The following is a 20,542-nucleotide window of genomic DNA, read 5'->3' on the forward strand; positions in this document are numbered from 1 at the left end:
CACTATGGATATGAAAAGCCCTCTTTGTTCACTTACACTGGCCCCTACACTTTAAAATGAGAGGAGGAAGCCAGGAGAGTCAATCCATAGTTTCTCTCCATGGTCTATCTGAACCAATCAGAGCAAGAGAGAGATCGGGAAGGGAATCAAGGGACCATGTTTGAGGAAGAAGATTTTTGTCCACCTTGAGGGGAAGGCAAACAAGCTGTGCTCCTGGAAGAGGAGGATACAGCTTGTTCCAGAACAGGACCTAGGGAGAGCTCATGCTGTGGATGTTGGATGGACATAGAGGACAGGGAGGGTTCAGAGAGGATCTATGGAGGTTTATAGTCCAGTGGCAGGCCTTGGGAGGAATAAGTCTCCTGGACCTCAGGTGGAGAAGAACATGACCCCTTGTGTGCCTGTAGGAAAGTACAGAAGATCCTGGAGGGAGGACAGTATTAGATACAGAGAAAGGCAGTTTTAACTGGATTCGTTTTGGTTGTTACCTAATTAATAATATATTAAATATTTGTAGAGATCCCAGGTCTTGGTATCTCTCTGCAGTAGAGTTTTGGTGAGAAGCCACGGATCCTGGGGAGACATGTGGACTAGGGAGCCATGGGCGCAGGAAAGAATGCTATCCCCACAAACTTCCTGAAGCCAGCTCTAGGAGGAGTGATGTAGGCTAGTCCCCAGACATCTATGCCTGTGGGGAGAGGCTTGGGCTTCAGCCATAGAGTGCTAGCAGTAATAGGGGTCCAGATACTTGGGGAGTAGTAAGTAGAATACCCCAAAACCTGAGTGAAAAGAATGGAAAAACTTGTGGGCTTTACGACCCACCAGAGGCTGGCTGGCATCCGGTTGCAAATGTAGTGATTCCAGAGGCTGTTTCAGTTGTGATTTAGAACAACCTTGGAATAACAATGAGCTTATAGTCTAGAGAATATCTGACAGACAACCCTTCTTATCATCTTCAAAGCCGTACTAAAATCATATCTCCTACAAGATGTTTTCCTGACTAAGCCCTTATTTCCTCACACTATTGATCATCCCTTTTACATTGCCCATGCATGCCCTTTAGCACTTTTATACTCACCCCATCCTTACACTCACAGCACTTATGTACCTATCTTTATTCTGTCATTTTCCCTATCTGAAATCCCTTTTAATGTCTGCTTCCCCTCAAGGATGTTAGCTTGCGGTGGTCAGGGATTTGGTCTATCCACTCTATTATATTGTACTCCCTCAAGAGCTTAGTACAGCACTCTGTACACAGTTCAATAATTTAATTATTTGATTTATGAATTAATAATGCATTGCATTAAATTGCCTTCAAATTAATAAGCAAACAGATGTTTAAAATAACAGTATATAGGAGTTTTATAATTGCTTTATTATGACTGGCTATACTATAACTTGACATATGCTATAATCTATTTTAGAACCTCTGAAAAAATGGTCAGATTTGACACACACTAGTCAAAACTGAGCTAAACTATAGCTGGCAAAATCAAATAAAAATGTGATTCAGATATATGCATTACTGTTTTGTTTTGTTGTCTGTCTCCCCCTTCTAGACTGTGAGCCCATTTTTGGGTACTGATTGTCTCTATCTGTTGCCGAACTGTACTTTCCAAGTGCTTAGTACAGTGCTCTGCACACACTAAGTGCTCAATAACTATGACTGAATGAATGAATTGGTTAGAAAAATCAAGAAAACAAGTGTCCAAGGAATCTTGTATTTAAAATGATACTATTGATTACACAAATATTCAGCAACTATTGTCATTCATACTGACTAGGAGCATACCTGAACAAGATAGATTTGTGTTTCTCAGGAAGGTTATAAGGAAATTCTAAGGTAGTCTTTGAGACCAAAGATGCAAAAATCTAGAGTTGTTTAATAGATCTATCTAGAAACCACAGGATATATTAATTGGAAAGGCAACCTCTTTCACATTTTTGGTAATCATCTTCACCCTTTTTCCTACCCTTTCTTATCTGAAATGCTGAAAAGTACACCAGCTCTGTGGATAGTGAAGTGCCAATTTTTGGTAATGTGCACTACCATGGATCTGGCGGGTGAGTAATAGATAACAAAAAAAAGCTATACAGCAAATTATTTGAGAATCTCAGACTCAGACCAGTGCTGAAGATGTGCAATGTGGCTTTTTATTTCTAACATAGGATTCACTTGATGATCGAGTCTCAAAAGCCATAATGCATGAGTCTTAGTTGTGAAATCTCAGGACCTAGAACCTGTGCAGAGGAAGCAATTATAATACCAGTGGCTTGCACCGCGCTCACTGTATTTTCTTGTTCCTCTGAGGCATATTCCAGGTGGGAAGTAAAGTGCAATGAGCAGGTTGGTAGGTTGGGAATGCAGCTCATTGTGTAGTGAATAATATCTCTGTCCACATTAGCCATAATATGAACAAAATATTAGCCATAAATATGAACAGAAATTTGGGTCTCCTGATTCTCAGAGAAATGTTCTTTCACTGAACAGCAGTGCTGTCGATATTTACGAAACATGAATCAATGTAAGTGACGTGCAGAACTTATTGCATTGCCCTACTACCAGCAGAATCACAAATACATTTTTGTTTTTGGAAGACCTCTACCATATTTTTAAAAGTATCTAATCAACAACATCAGCTGCTAACCTTTTCTAATATTCAACAACCTTCACCAATCAGAAGATTCTTCTCATGTATGTGTCCTAAATCTTTATGCTATAGTTTAAACCTGTGTAATCTCAATTCACACACACACACACACACACACACACACACAAACACACACACACACACTCTTCAGTTTGAAAATGAATTTACGAATGGTAGCATTTATTTCAGCAAGATTGATGCTTGACTGACAGCACCTCTCCCTCTGGCTACATTCAATTTGGCCTTTTCTGAGTTATCTCTTTTCTTACCCACAGTGCCTGACACTCCCTTTATGTCTACCTCTTGCAGCCACTAAAGTTAATGAAGCCCTATTCAAAAATGTTCATACTGGTTTTAATTGTTGTAATAGGCAAGTCTATTTCCTAATTGCATTAAATTAAGTAGTGCTATCTTAAAAGAGCACTAGAATAAGAGGTTTATAATGTGGCACGATTAGAATGGCTATTATCCCGGCTCCACCAATTTTCAGCTGTGTGACTTTGGGCAAGTCACTTCTCTGTGCCTCAGTTACCTTATCTGTAAAATGGGGATTGAGACTGTGAACCCCCTGTGGGACAACCTGATCACCTTGTAACCTCCCCAGTGCTTGGAACAGTGCTTTGCACATAGTAAGCACTTAATAAATGCCATTTTTATTATTATTATCATTATTATTATGCTTTCTCTTTTGCTTTTTTGAAAACGACTTCCTAGTGATGTCCCTAATTCTGTTTGTCTTTTGGATTACTGCCACACATTTTAAAAGAAGTCAAAGACAATGATCCTGATATCTCAGGCCTGTGCTGTTACCTATATCTCTGAGCTAATTCTATGTAGTTTGGATTATTATAGTAAGCCTCTATTTGGATCATAGCTCATTGTAGGCAAGGAACAAGTCATATTGGACTCTCCCAAGCACTTAGTATAGTGCTTTGCACACAGTAAGTGCTCAATAAATATGATTGATTGATTGATTTTCCCACAGTGCATTACCATGTAGTTGCTCACATTTTAAGTTCATCTGTCATTTTTTCAGCTCGGTCACTCAGCTTAATGAAGTTTCATTGTGCTATTCCTCATTTTCATGATATTTCACCATTAGAAGTGTTAATTGCCACATGAAAAATTAGAGATTTCTTTCAGTTCAATAATAAAGACGTTAAATGAAATTGGTCCTAGCCTAGATCCTCTGTGGAAATCTGATATTCACATATTTTCACCCTGAAATTGGTAACATACGCCCAACTTTTTTTTCCCATTTTGAGCAAATTTTTGATATTCAATATACATCTGTATATATAGAGTGTATATATATATATAAAGATACATTTGTATGTATATATCCTTTAATTATCCAGTTGTTGAGAATCACTTAAGTGATCAACCTTTTCAAAAGTCTTTTGAGAATCTAAATATGGTGTAGATTGGCTTAGGTTAGTTCCACAAACATATTTGTTGGAGAGAGATGAGGCCTCCACAGCACCAATACAGTTTTAAACGAACTGCAAAATTGGGAGCTAGTGAAAATGGTGAGTACCTTTGATAAAATAACCAAAATAAGGAGGTACAGCCATAAAGGAGGAAAAAAAAAGAACTGGGGGGAAAAATAATGCGAAGGGAACCTCCAAAAATGTAGACTATTACAAGTGATTCTTAACTAAGTAGTAACATTCGGAGGAAGTGCCACGAAAACTGCAGCATTGAAGGGGTGGGGAAACTAAGCTTAATAGGAAGAATACAGAACTGATTTGGGTCAGTGTGCTGGACAGGCTGTCACATCACTTACTTGTGCATGGCGATGTGGAGCTTCAGTAAATGTTGATTGTGCTTGCACCCAGAGATTCTGAGCCTTCCATGACTTGATACCGACATAGCATCTGCAACATTACCTTCTCTTTCATGCAAATCTGGTAAATGAAGTAAATGGACATGTTCTTGTCTCTTCAGGGATAGATTCTCTCTTTAATATTTGCTTGCTTTCTCTCTATTTTCCTCCAGCTTCTTCTTTCCCCAGCTCCTAAACCAAATATATGTTTGACGATAAGTGAAAGGAGATATGAGAGATACTATTTGTTTAAGGAGAAGGTGCTACTTACAGTGAGATATTATTCATGCAAACAGTGTAACTGAGAAGACATCTGTAATCCACACTCCATTCTGCAATGTATGCATTTAAAACATTTTTCTTTTCCACACCAATTCATTTGCTCCTGCATGTACTTCTCATTGGTTTTTATTAGTCTCTCGATCTCTCCTAATAATAATTATGGTATTTTTTAAGTGCTTACTATCTGCCATGCACTGTTCTAAGTGATGGGGTAGATACAAGTTAGTCAGGTTGGACACAGTCCCTGTCCTCATGCTCTAAGTAGGGCACAATAGGATTTAATTCCCATTATACAGATGAGGTAAATGAGGCACAGAGAAGTTAAGTGACTTGCCCAAGGACAAACAGCAGGTATGTGGTAGAGCTGGGATTAGAACTCCCAAACCCATGCTCTTTTCCCTAGGCCACACTGCTTCCCTTTTCTCCATGCTGCTTCTCTTCTCTCCTGCAGGTTGAACCTCCTCTTCTGATTGCCAGTAGTATATCAGATGTAACTACATCTCCCAGCAATCCACTGGTTCACTAAGACTTTGATTCACTATATCCTTGAAAACATTTATTCTGCCCTTACTACCTATATAGTCCCATTTTAGTTTACCACAGAGAAGTTCAGAGAAGTTTCTTATATCATTCATTCTTTCATCCCCTGTCCAGTGAAATTGTTTCATAATCAATTCCTCAGTACTGGCTGATAAACTGCTTTTCAGACTGTCACTACTGAATTTAAGATGTATTCCACCTGGCCCATTTACTATTGTCTACATGACTTTGTAGATTGTTGCATTTATTTCTCAAATACACTGATGATTCATCAGCAAAATATTCTAAGATTCCCATAAAATTACCTCTGGCCATTGTTTGTAAAAGGAAATCACAATAATTAAACTAGGGGTTTCCAATATAGATTAAAAATGTTTGAAAATGAAAAGTTGAATGCCTTTGAAATATGTACTTGTTAATAAGTGACAGTGAATTATACATAAAACGATCAAGGGCATTTAGATAGCATTTTCTAGATGTATGACATTTGGAATTAAAGTGATTCAGTTCCTTTATTGTATTCACTAGTCCCCTTTTTGAAACATTATCAAAGATTGTAATATGAACATATTTTTACTTTTAAAAAGCAGTACTTCAGGGCTACTGCTATTTATATACTTCCATTAAGAAAGAAATTAGTGGAATTGACAAATTGAAATGCTAATAGGAAGAAAAAAAAAGCTTAATTTCCCTTGAAGAAATCTTCATATCTTCTTATATTAAGTAGTTTAGTGCAGCAGTATTTGAAATAGATTTTATTATTTAATAAATCCAGATTTGCCCTTCTTAGTAATCAATATGGTTTTCAAAGATAGTGTCAACCCCGATTTATACTTCACATTTATTTACATCTGTTCCAAAGAGCATATGCAAATGAAGCATAACATTGATTTTTGTACAGGCTTATTGAGAAAAATGACTGCATTGTGGGTTTTAATTGAAAACTAGTAGTTATTTTTTATGTTGCCTACCAAAACAGGATAACAACATTATCTGGGCCCAAAATAATGGGCCCACTACACTAATCTTAAAGTACTAGATAGACTATAAATCAATTAAATATTGTTAAGTTGCCGGTAAAGTCCTTTGACATTATGCTAAATACATGTGCCTATGTTTGTGACGTATAGAGAGCATAACAAGCTGTGCTCTGCTTTTCCTGAGAACAACATGATAGGAAGAACACATAATTTCAAAATAAGAAATTAGGATCTTTTATAAATTGGAGTTTGCTGCCAGTGAAGTTGCTTTCACAATGTTATGCATTATACAAAGAGGTTGTGAGCTGATTCTGACCGTATCTTTCAGACAAATAGAATATAATTTTAGATGCAATCCCATTATGAGAATCGAATAAGACACTTCAGAAAGTCCTCTGGAGCATCATGATCCTAATGATGTCAAGCTTAAGTACTTAGACAGTAAAGAAAATAATTATAACTGTGGCATTAGTTAAGTACTAACTACGTGCCAACCACTGTATTAAGCTCCAAGGTGTATACAAGATAATCAGGTTGGATATAGTCCCTATCCCATGTGGGGTTCACAGTACAAAGGAGAAGGAGAACAGATACTTAATCTCCCTTTTACAGAGAAGAAAACTGAAACACAGAACACCTAAGTGTTCTCAAAGTCACAAAGCAGTTAAATGATGAAGTCAGGATTAGAATCCAGTTTTCCTGACTCCCCAGGTTCATGATCTTCCCACGAGGCTTCCTGAGAGTGTAGACTGTGGTCTGGTCATCTTGAAAGTCTTTTCCTGGTATATGGGACATAGTTCAAAAGGATGCAAACCCTTCATGGAGCTGTCTGAAATCCTGACCACAATTTGTATTCTGGAGAAGCAATATGACTTGATGGGTAGATAGTGGATTTTGGACCTGGGGGACCTGTGTTTTAATCCTGGCTCCATCACTTGCCTGCTGTGTGACCTTGACTATATCACTTGAATTATCTGTGCCTAGCTTTCCTCATCTGTAAAATGGGGATTAAACAAGACTCTATGAAGGATTAGTGTCATTTTGAACTATGACCATTTCTCGGGCAAAGTCCTTCAAGATGACTGGATAAGGACTTTCTTACCACATTACTGCTTCTTTGTCTAAGTGGTTTAACTATGTAATAGTTGGTGTAATGTGAAGGGGAAAGAGCCAGGTAAGAGGGAGGATGGAACATTCCCCTGAGCCTGTTGTTTTTATCCTTCCTCACAGAGCTCATTTTCCCCCTCTCCCACCAAACTGTTCTCTGTCCTCCTGAGGAGTGGCAGTGTTAGTGGTACAATACCTCCAGAGCCCTCCTGCAGCTTCTTCTTATCCTCTGGAGGGTTGTGGTTTATCAATCAATCAATCAATCAACAAACTGTACTTACTGAGCACTTCTTGTGTGCAGAACACTGAACTAAGCTCTTTAAGCACTAAGAATAGTAACTAAGAGTTAATGGAGTAGGTATGACAGCCTCCACCCACCAGGGAGCTATGATGCAGCACTGCGAGGCTCGTGGCATGTTACACTCACGGGGAAATTAACCCAGATCACTCCCTACGATATATATGTCTGACTGTATCTTACGATTGACCCATGTTCTAGATGAATTACATCTCATCTGCAGGAACCAGAGGACTGAGCTAATTTGCCATAGATCAACCCTAAAACTGGGTGGTGGATAATCACATAGGAGTGCCCAAGCAAACCCATTATCTGAACAAATGCACCTTAGACAACCCACACTCCCATTGTGTAGCCCTTTAAAGCATATATTTTGATTTCCAAACATTGTCCAGGGACCATTCATTTTTGCAGTACATTCCAAGAGTGAAAAATGCATATTATTTTGAACATATACACACTATCAGGCAAAATATACTTTCTCAAGCAAGTATGCACATTTGAGCCCACACCCACACCTACACACGCTCACAAGTGCTACTTTTCCTCAAGCCCTCACAGAAGCCATCTCTGAGAGGATGATGAACGGCAAGAATATCAACTAGATATTTCAGTGTATTTGGAAAAGTGGACAATTTCTTCTAGTATGGGGAAGTGATTGGGGTTGGTGGAGAGGGAAGCGGCGTGGTTCAGTGGAAAGAGCCCGGGCTTTGGAGTCAGAGGTCATGGGTTCAAATCCTGGCTCTGCCACTTGTCAGCTGTGTGACTTTGTTCAAGTCACTTAACTTCTCTGTGCCTCAGTTACCTCATCTGTAAAATGAGGATTAAGAATGTGAGCCATACGTCGGACAGCTTGATCACCTTGTAACCTTCCCAGCGCTTAGAACAGTGCTTTGCACATAGTAAGCACTTAATAAATGGCATTATTATTATTATTATTATTATTATTATAGGGAGGGGATAGCATCTGATTTTCTGCCAAAGCACCCTGATAAAGCATTTCAAAGAAATGGGAAACCCAACCAAAGTCCATAGAGAATACACTTGAAGGACCTCCCTACTCTTCTCCATTTCTGGAAGAAGAAAGGAATGCTGTAGATAGTGGTGAGATGGAGATAGTTAACATAGATAGTTGCTCTTTACCCCCAAACCCACACACTAAATGCATAAAGACCTAACCACTTTCAAATACCACCCAAATTGAAAATTCAATCTGTCATCTCCTATTTACCTCACTGATTGCCAACTACAACCCAGCCCACACACTTGTCTCTAATACTGCCAATCTACTTACTGTACCTTGGTCTCATCTTTATTGCCACTGGCCTCTTGCTCATGTCCTCCCTGGGGCCTGGGAACTCCTTCCCCCTTCAATCAATCATATTTATTGAGCGCTTACTATGTGCAGAGCACTGTACTAAGCGCTTGGGAAGTACAAATTGGCAACATATAGAGACAGTCCCTACCCAACATTGGGCTCACAGTCTGAAAGTTTGTAGTTCACAAACTACAGACCACACTGCATAGACCATGGGCCTGCGAGTCAGAAGGTCATGGGTTCTAATCCTAGCCCTGCCACTTGCCTGCTGTGTGACCTTGGGCAAGTCACTTAATTTCCCTGGGCCTCAGTGACCTCATCTGTAAAATGGAGATTAAGATTGTGAGCCTCATGTGGGACAGGAACCGTATTCAACTGGATTTGCTTTCATCCACCCCACTGCTTAGTAGAGTGCCTGGCACATAGTAAGCATTTAATAAATACCATAATTATTGTTATTGTTATTATTATGACCCCAACTTTCAATGCCTTATTAATAAGGCACTGACTAGACTAAGCTCGTCGTGGGCAGGCAATGTGTTTGTTTACTGTTGTATTGTACTCTCCCAAGTGCTTAGTACAGTGCTCTGAACTCAGTAAGTGCTCAATAAATTTGAATGAATAATATTCAATTTCCTCCCAGATGCCATTCATTCACTCAATTATATTTTTTGAGTGCTTACTATGTGCAGAGCACTGTATTAAACACTTGTGAGAGTACAATATAACAATAAACAGACACCTTCCTTTCCCACAACAAGCTTACAGTCTAGAATACGAGCTTTTTCAATTAAGCCCTCTTTTTCTCTGCTCCTCTCCATTCTGTGTCACCCTTGCTCATGGATCTGTAGTCTTCAAATATTTGACATTAACCCCACACTCAGTCCCAGAGTGCTATGTACATATCCAAAATTCATTTATTCATTTTAAAGTCCGTATCCCTACCTTGACTGTAAATTCCTTTTGGATAGGGAACGTACCAAGATAACTCGGTTATATTATACTCTCCAAAGCATTTAGTACATGGTAGGTGCTCAATAAATTATTTTGATTGATGGTTGAAGTAATTTACCATCCAATCACTACTTTCTTTATTCATGAAATTACAGCCCAAGATTGTATATGGGCTGTACAATGTTAACCTTTAACATGAAAGTCTTTGGACTGCAGATTTTATCCAGTGCATTTTGCACTTTTTCATTCTTAAATAATGAACCATTTATGAGTTGGTAAATTGGTTCAATAATAGATTAAGTGGTACGTGGGTCAGACTGGCTCTAAGGGGAGGAAGAAAACGTTTGGACTTTGTCAGTTTTTCAAATTGAACAGCTTCCTTAGGTGTGTCTTCCACCAATTAAAATTTTGAACTCTATGAGGGTAAGTAATATGTGTCATAATTTTCATTGTATTTTCCTGTGCATAGTTCATTGCTTGACATAATACGTTTAATGCATAAGTTTTTGGTTTTGATAACAATGATGATTTTCTATTTAGCTTTAAATGGGGACTAAATCATTTTAAGTTAAATTTCTTTGTTTCTGGAAAATAGAACTTTTCAACCATTCATTCATTCAATCATATTTATTGAGTGCTGACTGTGTGCAAAGCACTGTAAGTGCTTCAGAAAGTACAACAACACACAGACACATTTCCTGCCCACAACGAGCACACAGTCCAGAGGGGGAGAAAGACATTAATAAAAATAAATAAATTACAGATATATACAGATACACACATATGTGCTGCAGGGATGGGAGGGAGGATGAATGAAGGGAGCAAGTCAGTGTGACACAGAAGTGAGTGGGAGAAGAGCAGGGGGCTTAGTCAGGGAAGGCTACTTGGAAGAGACGTGCCTTCATTAAGGCTTTGAAGTGGGGGATAGCAATTATCCGTCTGAGGGAGGGCATTCCAGGCCAGAGGTAGAATGTGGAAGAGAGCTTGGCTATGAGATAGGTGACACTGTGCTACAGTGAGAAGATTAGCATTAGAGGAATGAAGTGTGTGGGCTGAGTTGTAGGAGAGTAGCAAGGTGAGTTAGGAGGGGGCAAGGTGATTCAGTGTCTTAAAGCCAATGATTAGGAGTTTTTGTTTGATGCAGAGCCGTCTGGGCACAGTTTCTTTAATTTTTTAATATACTTCCTAAAATTTAACAGCCTTAAAAATAGCAATGAAAACTGTCCACATGTTATTGCTAATAGGCACCTCTTAAGTACAGAGGAGAATGTAAAAGTATACACTATAAATCATAGAACTTAATTGCCCAGAATATCTCATTATAATACACACAACACTGGGGTATGCTTCAAATCCATTGTTCAGTGAAACCATTTCCTGCTGTGTTGAATTTAAGTATTTGTACAGTCACTTCATATCAAATTTTCTCACTGTTTTCATTTGCTTAGTTTTTTCCTGCTGAAAAGATGGCAATACAGGGGGCCATCTATGATGGTTGAAGACAAAATTTCAGATTCATTAAGTCATTATATTTTCCATGTATAAGTAGTCAATGATATGCAGTTTGATACATTTATGGATGTATTTATTATCCAACAGATGTCTGTTTTCCAATAGACAGAGTGACCTACGGTGTATAATATATTTATTTGAGCTGAAATAGTTGAGTTCTAGGTATTCAGATATGGATAAACATCCACATTGATATTAACCTCTCAGTTCTGAAAAATTTCCAATAGCATATTATGACACATTGTTTACATTATATAGAGGACACTTTTTGTGCACAATTTGGCTGGAACTGTGGATTCCACCTTGCGCTTTTCATTTACACACTCCCTCACTTTCAGTGTGTCTTCTTTGGGTGTGGATGATATATTGGTGTTCCTGTCCATTCTATAAAATGCCAGTCATCAGCAAATACAGATAACCACAGTGAGTTAACAAAATTTCCTCTTTTTTTTCCATTGAAAAAGTACCAAACCCAGCAAAAGTATCTGTATTGTCTGCTGTCAAGGATGGTGCCAAACAATCTATCTGTCCCACAATCACAACTGCATTCTCTTTCACATCATCGCCAACCACCTTACAATACAGTCTGCTGCTCGCAGGAGGACCAGGAGAAAATGTGTGGATGACACCTTCTGTAACACCCAGGACAAGAGAAGAGAAGGGATGTGTCTCAGGCCACGTCATTTAGTTCAAAGGAAAACCCCTGAAGACACACCTAGTAGCTGTCTTAATGACTCGGAACATTGATGTTGTATTTCACTATGGAAAAGGAACCAGAAAAGATGATGTAATCCTAGACTGGTTCACCAATGCAAATTCAAGTCAACTGAGTACTGACTCTGGCAAAATTTAATCCATCAGTTAAGCAATAAAGTAGGTAGACATGATACCTCCATTCAAGACCTTAGAGTCTATTGGGAGACCCACCCACTAAAATAAATTACAGATAGGAAAAATAAAAGAGTATGTACTGAGGTGTTGTGGACATTTCAATAGGCTGAGTATCAAAGTGCTTAATGATTATGGATCTATGTGCTTATATATTAATGAGGGAGAGTGAATAGGGTGGGAGGGTACAATTCACAGAAAGCCTTTTGGAGGAGGTGCCATTTTAGTAGGACTTTGAAGATGGGGTGAATGATTGTCAGATGGGGAGGGAGTTCCAAGCCAGAGGGACGATGTGGGCAAGGGGTCTGCATCTAGACAGATGAGAAGGAAGTGAAGTGAGTAGGTTGGCGTTAAAGGAGCAAAGTGACAAGGTTGGGTTTTGGTATATAACCCACATGGGACAGGGACTGTGTCCAACCCAATTTGTTTGTATTCACCCCAGAGCTTAGTACAGTGCCTGGCACACAGTAAGCACTTAACAAATGACATTATTTTTATTATCATTATTAGTATTATTATCATGAAGGCTGCAAGGCAGTAAGAAGAAATTTTTACATGCTCATATTATCAAAGGCCCCTTTCAGGGTCACACCTGGAGAGTTTCCAGTACTCTACCAGTCTCAACTATGGGAGGGAGAGTCAAGCAGAGGCATACCCATTCCATTCCTAGCTTGGGCAGTGTATAGTGAGTGGCAGGCAATCTGCTACAAGTCAAAACTCACCTGTTCTGGGAAGCAGTGGCACAGGAAGGAGTCCAGGGCAGAGACTCAAGTTTATTGCTCAGAGGGAGGCAATGGTAAACCACTTCTGTATTTTTACCAAGAAAACCCTAAGGGTACACTACCAGAATGATTGCAGATGGAAGTGGGACTTTCTGGGAGAGATGTGTCCATGGTGTCACTATGGGTCAGAGACGACTCGATGGCATAAGACAAGAGAAGAATATCAAAGGCATACAGGAATGATCTTTTTAGCCACCCTGAATATACTGATAAAATCTGACCAATAGCACCATCATTTTCAAATGTGAAGCATAGCTAACTACCATGTGCAGAAAATTGAATTAGGGATTTGAAAAATAGTAATGTCGGTAAAATTCAGAATCCCTTCCAGTTACTTCCTTAATGTCCCAATCTACCCACACCTACTGGCCTCATGACGACCTACAGTGCATCATTTTATTCTGTGGTGCATAGGGAGTCGACAATTTTTTTCTGTACATGTCAGTACATACGATTTTACCTGGAATAATTTTATAGTTTACATTTGCAATATAATGAGAAAAGTTTATTGCCTTTGATTATCAGCAGTCTAAGTCTTTTGAGACATGCTCACCAATTAAACAAACCAATAAATTACATCATGCAGCAGGAATTTAATTTAAATCACAGCCATTAAGGCTACAAATTTATTAAGATGCATTTTTTTCTCTGGTTTCTAACTATGGGAAGAATAGGACTATTTTAAGCCAAAGTGGTATATGCCACCAAGATTCTGAGTCATTGGAATGAATACTGTGTCTATCCTTAGGGAATATTTCTTTGAGATAAATGAATTGGCCTGAGATATGTTCCTTTTTTGCTTTTATAAAAACAATCCTGAAGGATTTTCTAATGGATTAAAAGGATTTCTAAAAGAACTTTAAAATAATCCTATAAGACTCAATCACATACAACTTGGTCCACTGGGATTTGTAGAGCACTAAAATGTAATTCTGTGAAATTTGTAGAAGACTTCCACCAGAAACTTTAAAGCTATGTGATCCTGACCATATAAAGATCTCTGTGTATCAATTTTAGAATTCCTACCAAAATTAATTAATTAATTCAATTGTATTTATCAAGCACTTTCTGTGTGCACAGAACTGTACTAAATACTTGGAAAGTACAATTCGGCAACAGAGACAGTCCCTACCCAACAATGGGCTCGCAGTCTAGAATGCGGAGACAGACAACAAAACAAACAGACAGGTGTCAATACCATCAAAATAAATAGAATTACAGATATATAAACATCATTAATAGAGTAAAAACATGTACAAATGTACACAGGTGCTGTGGGGAGGGGAAGGAGGTAGAGCAGAGGGTGGGAGTTGGGGAGCTGGGGAGGGGAGTAGGAGCAGAGGAAAAGGGGGAGCTCAGTCTGGGAAGGCCTCCTGGAGGAGGTGTAGTAGGGCTTTGAAGAGAGGAAGAGAGCTAGTTTGGTGGATGTGTGGAGGGAGGGCATTCCAGGCCAGAGGTAGGACGTGGGCCAGGGGTCGACAGCAGGACAGGTGAGAACGAAGCACCGTGAGGTGGTTAGCGGCAGGGGAGCTGAGTGTGCGGGTTGGGCTGTAGAAGGAGAGAAGGGAGGTGTGGTAGGAGCGGGCAAGGTGATGGAGAGCTTTGAAGTCAATAGTGAGAAGTATTTGCTTCAAGTGAAGGCTGATATGCAACCGCTGGAGATTTTTGAGGAGGGGAGTGACATGCCCAGAACGTTTCTGTAGAAAGATAATCCGGGCAGCAGAGTGAAGTATAGACTAAAGTGGGAGAGACAGGATGATGGGAGATCAGAAAGCAGATCAGAAAATATATGAAAACCGTATTCAGTTATCTAAATCTTATATTGAAGTCATTATTCTGTAAGTCTTAAAGGGGTCCTTTTCACCTTTTCTATTTCTTTTCATTAAACAAACACAAGCATAATTCAATTTAGTTTATATATATAATATATACATACATGTATGTACATATGTGCATATACATATACGTTACAAAGTAGCATAGGCTAATATATGCATATGGACATGAAAATACATATATCATAAATATATGGTTATAGCAATACTTAACTGATGATGACATCCTATCAATTTGTACAGTTGTGGGTAAAATGAACAATCATTCTATCAGTAATATTTATTAAGTGCTCAGAGTGTGTGGAAGTGCTGTACTAAAGTCTTGGGAAAGTAATAATAATAATAATGTTGGTATTTACTAAGCACTTACTATGTGCCAAGCACTGTTCTAAGCACTGGGAGCGGTACAAGGTAATCAGGCTGTTCCACGTAGGGCTCACAGTCTTCATCCCCATTTTACAGATGAGGTAACTGAGGCTCAGAGAAGTGAAGTGACTTGCCCAAGTCACACAGCTGACAAGTGGCGGAGCCGGGATTAGACCCCATGACCTCTGACTCCCAATCCCGGGCTCTTTCCACTGAGCCATGCTGTTTCTCATAGCAATCTCATAGCAAGTACAGCCATCTTCACAAAGCCTTCATTCTAAGAAAGCCACCCTAAGAAAACAACCCTAATCCCCATTTCTGCCCATCATATTGGTCTGTCTGATGCAGTATTTTCCAATAAGATTTTTCTCATAGAGGTGGGCAGTGGCATTCAAAAAGAGGAAGTGAAACTGTATTTCCCAATAGGCAAATGTAATGACACTACATTTCATATCTTTAGGGGGTTGTTTCTGGAAAGAGCCAATCCCTCAGAATACACAAGGTGGTTCAGGCAGAGTTTGAGTTCTTTCCTCTCCAGTCTCTCTGTCAACTGTTTTCTGCTTTGCTGAGAGATTTGCCCAAAGAGCAAACATTGAGTCAACTTTTAAAAATAATTTCTTTAGGAAAAGGTTTTAATGAAGGCACTAAGGGAGTGGTTTTCTGATGTGTAGTTTAAAGCGTAAAATCTTCTTTTGTACGCTTTATTCAAGGGAATCCTTTCTGAGTAAAGTAGCACATGTTGGTGATTATTGCTTACAATTTATCTTCCAAATGTTCACTGAATGCCTCACAGTTTTGATGTGACATATGCAAAGTCCCCAGAAGATACTAACTCAATTCCTACATTTCCACTCTAGACTGTGTACTCATTATGTTCAGGGAGTGTGTCTACCAACTTTGTTGTATTATATGCTGAGAGAAGCAGCATGGCTCAGTGGAAAGAGCCCGGGTTTGGGAGTCAGAGGTCATGGGTTGTAATCCCGGCTCTACCACTTATCAGCTGTGTGACCTTGGGCAAGTCACTTCACTTCTCTAGCCCTCAAGTTCCTTCATCTGTCAAGTGGGGATGAAGACCGTGAGCCCCATGTGGGACAACCTGATCACCTTGTATCCATCCCAGCATTTAGAATAATGCTTGGCACATAATAAGTGCTTAACAAATATGATCATTATCATATGCTCCCAAATGCACAAAGTATGCTCTGCACAAAGTAAGCACTCAATAAATATGATTGATTGATTTTCTATATTTCTTTGTAATGTCTTGTTTAGTGAAGGGATTTTCCTTTCTTCCTTCATTTAGCAAGAAGATCCTTGTGACTAGTCAGATGTTGGCCAGGCCAACACTATCTTTGCAATGAGCTTAACTCACTAACACTGGAGGTGGTGGCGGTGAGTGATAGGATACAAACACCCATACCACTGACCCCGTCGGAGGGCTGGCAAACAGTGAGGCTGAATTATAAGTCCAGAATGAGAAAATGTACGGTAGATCTTGTCAAATGATCACCCTGCAAATATGGCCAAAGGAAGGTTAAAGGATAGGGAAGCAAGCAGCAGGGGTATATCTGGGGAAGGGTCTCCATGAATGCTTGTAGTAGGTTGGATCTCTGCCATACCAATGTGGAGAGTGGCCTCTACCTAGAATCAAGGAAGCCCATTCTATCAGACCCTGCATGGTTCCTGGTGACTTATCAAACCTCCTCACTAGAGCAAGAAGTGAGCATCCCCTTGGGGAGGGAGTTCAATTGCCAGGTGATTTGAAATGTAACTCATATCTGGGTGATTTGAAAGGTAACTCCATGATGGGTTCCTCCCCAGTTCTGCCAACACTTAGATTTTGGGGACCATGCTTGCCTGTGTACTCCCTGCTTAGTAGTATAGGTTTAGCATTTCATGTAACACATAAGTTTTTCTTCCCTAGCGGAAAGTCTTAAGTTTGAGAAGATCCAAGGCACAGTAGGACAGGACATTGTAAGGCACAGGGTGCCAAACTAAAATGAGTGTTTTTCTCCTGAAAAGGAAAGTTCAATTACCCCATGGAGTAACTTTCATAGCTCAGCCTTTCTGACTTGGGTCTCTCACTCCCACCACACCAATCCTCAAACCTGTCCCCAGGTGATGGGTGAATGTCCTATACTTTCTTCTGCATATACTTCTCTTCTGTTCTAGAGACACTTTTCTCAAAAGTACTTGATGAAGAACATGGCCTGTTGAAGCTGAAAAAGTTATTAAGCAGATTGGAAGTATGTAATTGGACTCCAGTTTGCAAATCTCTCAATGTATTCAAAGTCATCACAGCATAGATTATGTTGAACAAAATTTACTTAACATAGCCATTGTGGGCAGGGATTGTCTGATTGCTTGATTATTTGGAAGGAATTGTTTTGGAATAAAATGTAAGCAATCAACCTGCTTTTGTTTGACAAATTTCCTTTTGACTCTTGATTTTATTTGATTTTAATAGGTAAAATTAGGAAAACACATTGGGGTTGACCTAGAGGCTTTAAAATTGGCAAATTAGGTGCATTTGGAGGGTGCAGTGTTCACGCAGGCACAACTAGAAGATCTATGGATATCTCTGATAATGACAATAATAATTGTATTTGTTAAGTGCCTCCTTTGTGCCAAGCACTATATTAAGGATGGGATAGAGACAATACAATATTGCTTTATTGCTGTATTGTCCTTTTGAAGCACTTAGTACAGTGTTCTGCACACAGTAAATGCTCAATAAATAAGATTAAATGAATGAATGAATGAACCTTCTTCATTCTAAGAGTAAGGAGGAAAAGGTCTCCAATGCAAGTTTCACTGCCCCTTCCAATCAGGAGAGGGAAGTGGTAACAAATACCACAATTATTATTGATAATCATCATTAACAGGTTGGACACAGGCCATGTCCCACATGGGGCTCACGCACAGTTTTGATTCGCATTTTACAAATGAGGTTACTGAGGCCCAGAGAAGTGAAGTGACTTGCTCAGTGTCACACAGCAGACAAGTGGTGGAGTCCAGGTTGGAGCCCGGGTCCTTAAGACTCCCAGGCATATGCTCTATCGATTCTAGGCCATGCTGCTTCTTGATGCCTATAAAGTTTTTTTTTTCTTTTATGGACATAAGTATCTTGAATCAATTGGTTAATTAAAAACAAGTTATATTTTGCTTTTTGTGAGGTCTGCATTTCACCTTAACCACCCCTAAGCCCTCAGAGAGTTGCCTGGGCTTCGGCCAAAGTATGGTGGCAGTGACAGTGGCAGTTAAAGGGGTGCAGGGACTTGGAAAAGTCCCCAACCTGCATTAGAATAACAGGAAAGCTGCAGGCCTTTAGGATCTAGTGGAGGCTGAGCAGAGTCTGGGCTCTTCTAAAGTGACTCTGGGGGCTCTTTCAGCTGGGATCTAGGGCTGAGAAACCCTAGTATTTTCCAGGGTCTGACAGAGTATCTCCAATTTGACTTCCACCAACACGGAGTAGACTTAATATCCTGGTGCAGTTTGTCAGGATTACCAAATTTGCTTAGTAATTTCCAGAATCCTGCTCTGTTGTTAGTATCAACTGCTTTCCTAAGGTAAACTCATTTTAAGTCTCAGTGTTGCTCTGTAAACTTTTCCTGTATCTACTGCCTTGCAATGATCACATTTTATGTGCCCCATTTGTTCTGAGGACATATTATGGTTCAAGTAGTGCAAGGTTGACCATTTTCTTCAGTTGTTTGTTCAGTAGATGTCTAGCAATGAAAAGCCAGAAGTTGACCCTAGAATTTCCCAAGACAGTTCTCTTTCCTTTCTTTGGAAAGACAAAATTGTGTGGTGACTTCGAACTCTTGTGATCTTTCTTCAGTGATCCACATATTGGAAAAAAAGTCCCTTAAGCTACCTCTTTGTTTTACAGATATGCATGAATGCCATCAGATCCAGTTGCCTAGTGTTATATGATTCAGGATTTCTTAAAATTCTATTTGACATTTAGACATTCATGTACTAATTGTGTTTGAAGCTGAATGGTTTTAGCTATGTTACTCTATTATTTTAAAAATGTTGCTTAGCAATCTGTGCATAAACTTGGATACATGTAAATGCATGGAATCAGTAAGCATTACATATGAATCAAGTTTCTTACCAAAGGAAAAAACATGCTGTTAGGCAATAAAAAACTGGATGAAGTAAACTGGGAAAAGAATACTATTATGGTATCCAAAACACTTGAATCAGACTAGGAAATTACAAACATTGCCCACGATTGCTTGATTATTTCGAAGGAATTGTTTTGGAAAAAAATGTAAGCAATCAACCTGCTTTTGTTTGACAAATTTCCTTTTGACTCTTGATTTTATTTGATTTTAATAGCTAAAATTAGGAAAACAAATTGGGGTTGACCTAGAGGCTTTAAAATTGGTAAATTAGGTGCATTTGGAGGGTGCAGTGTTCACGCAGGCACAACTAGAAGATCTATGGATATCTCCGATATTGACAATAATAATTGTATTTGTTAAGCGCTTCCTTTGTGCCAAGCACTATATTAAGGATGGGATAGAGACAATACAATAATACTAGCCCCTACATGGGGATCATTATGTAAGAGGGGAGAGATCAGATGCTTTATCCACATTTTATTGATGAGAAAACTAAGGCACAGAAGAATTATATGAATTTCCCGAGGTCCATGGCAGGATTTAGTGGAGCCTGAATTAGCAGAGTTCCCTGACTGCCAGGCCTAAGGACTTTCTACCAGGCAGCTGTTGCTTCTCTGCTTCTTGTGGAAGAGAATTAAAATCTGACACTTCACTCACATTGAAAAAAAAGTTTTCTTTCCTTAAATAAAAGAAATTAACAGAAATCATACAATTCATTTCAATCACATGTCCTAGGCCAACATTTTCCAATTTGGGAATTTTCTGACCAAATACTTGTTGGTAAGTTTTAGTAGGGGTGAATTTTGCAATGTCTGTGAATTGCTGACAGATGAGAACAGCTTGTCTCTGACCTTATCTACTCATGCAGCACAATTAATTCTCAGAGGTATTCCTATGTGATGGACTGTTACACTCCTTATTTATTTTCAATAAGAATATTCATTAGAATGCTATTGACTTTGAAAATGTTTTTGACATTATTTTATGCAAAGTCCACTGTTAACGTGATCTCAACAAATCAAAGATGTACAACATAGCTGACTAAATATTGTTAGGCAAGATTAAAAACCA

The sequence above is a fragment of the Tachyglossus aculeatus genome, chromosome 2 (genome assembly GCF_015852505.1).
Source record: "Tachyglossus aculeatus isolate mTacAcu1 chromosome 2, mTacAcu1.pri, whole genome shotgun sequence".
Classification (NCBI taxonomy): domain Eukaryota; kingdom Metazoa; phylum Chordata; class Mammalia; order Monotremata; family Tachyglossidae; genus Tachyglossus; species Tachyglossus aculeatus.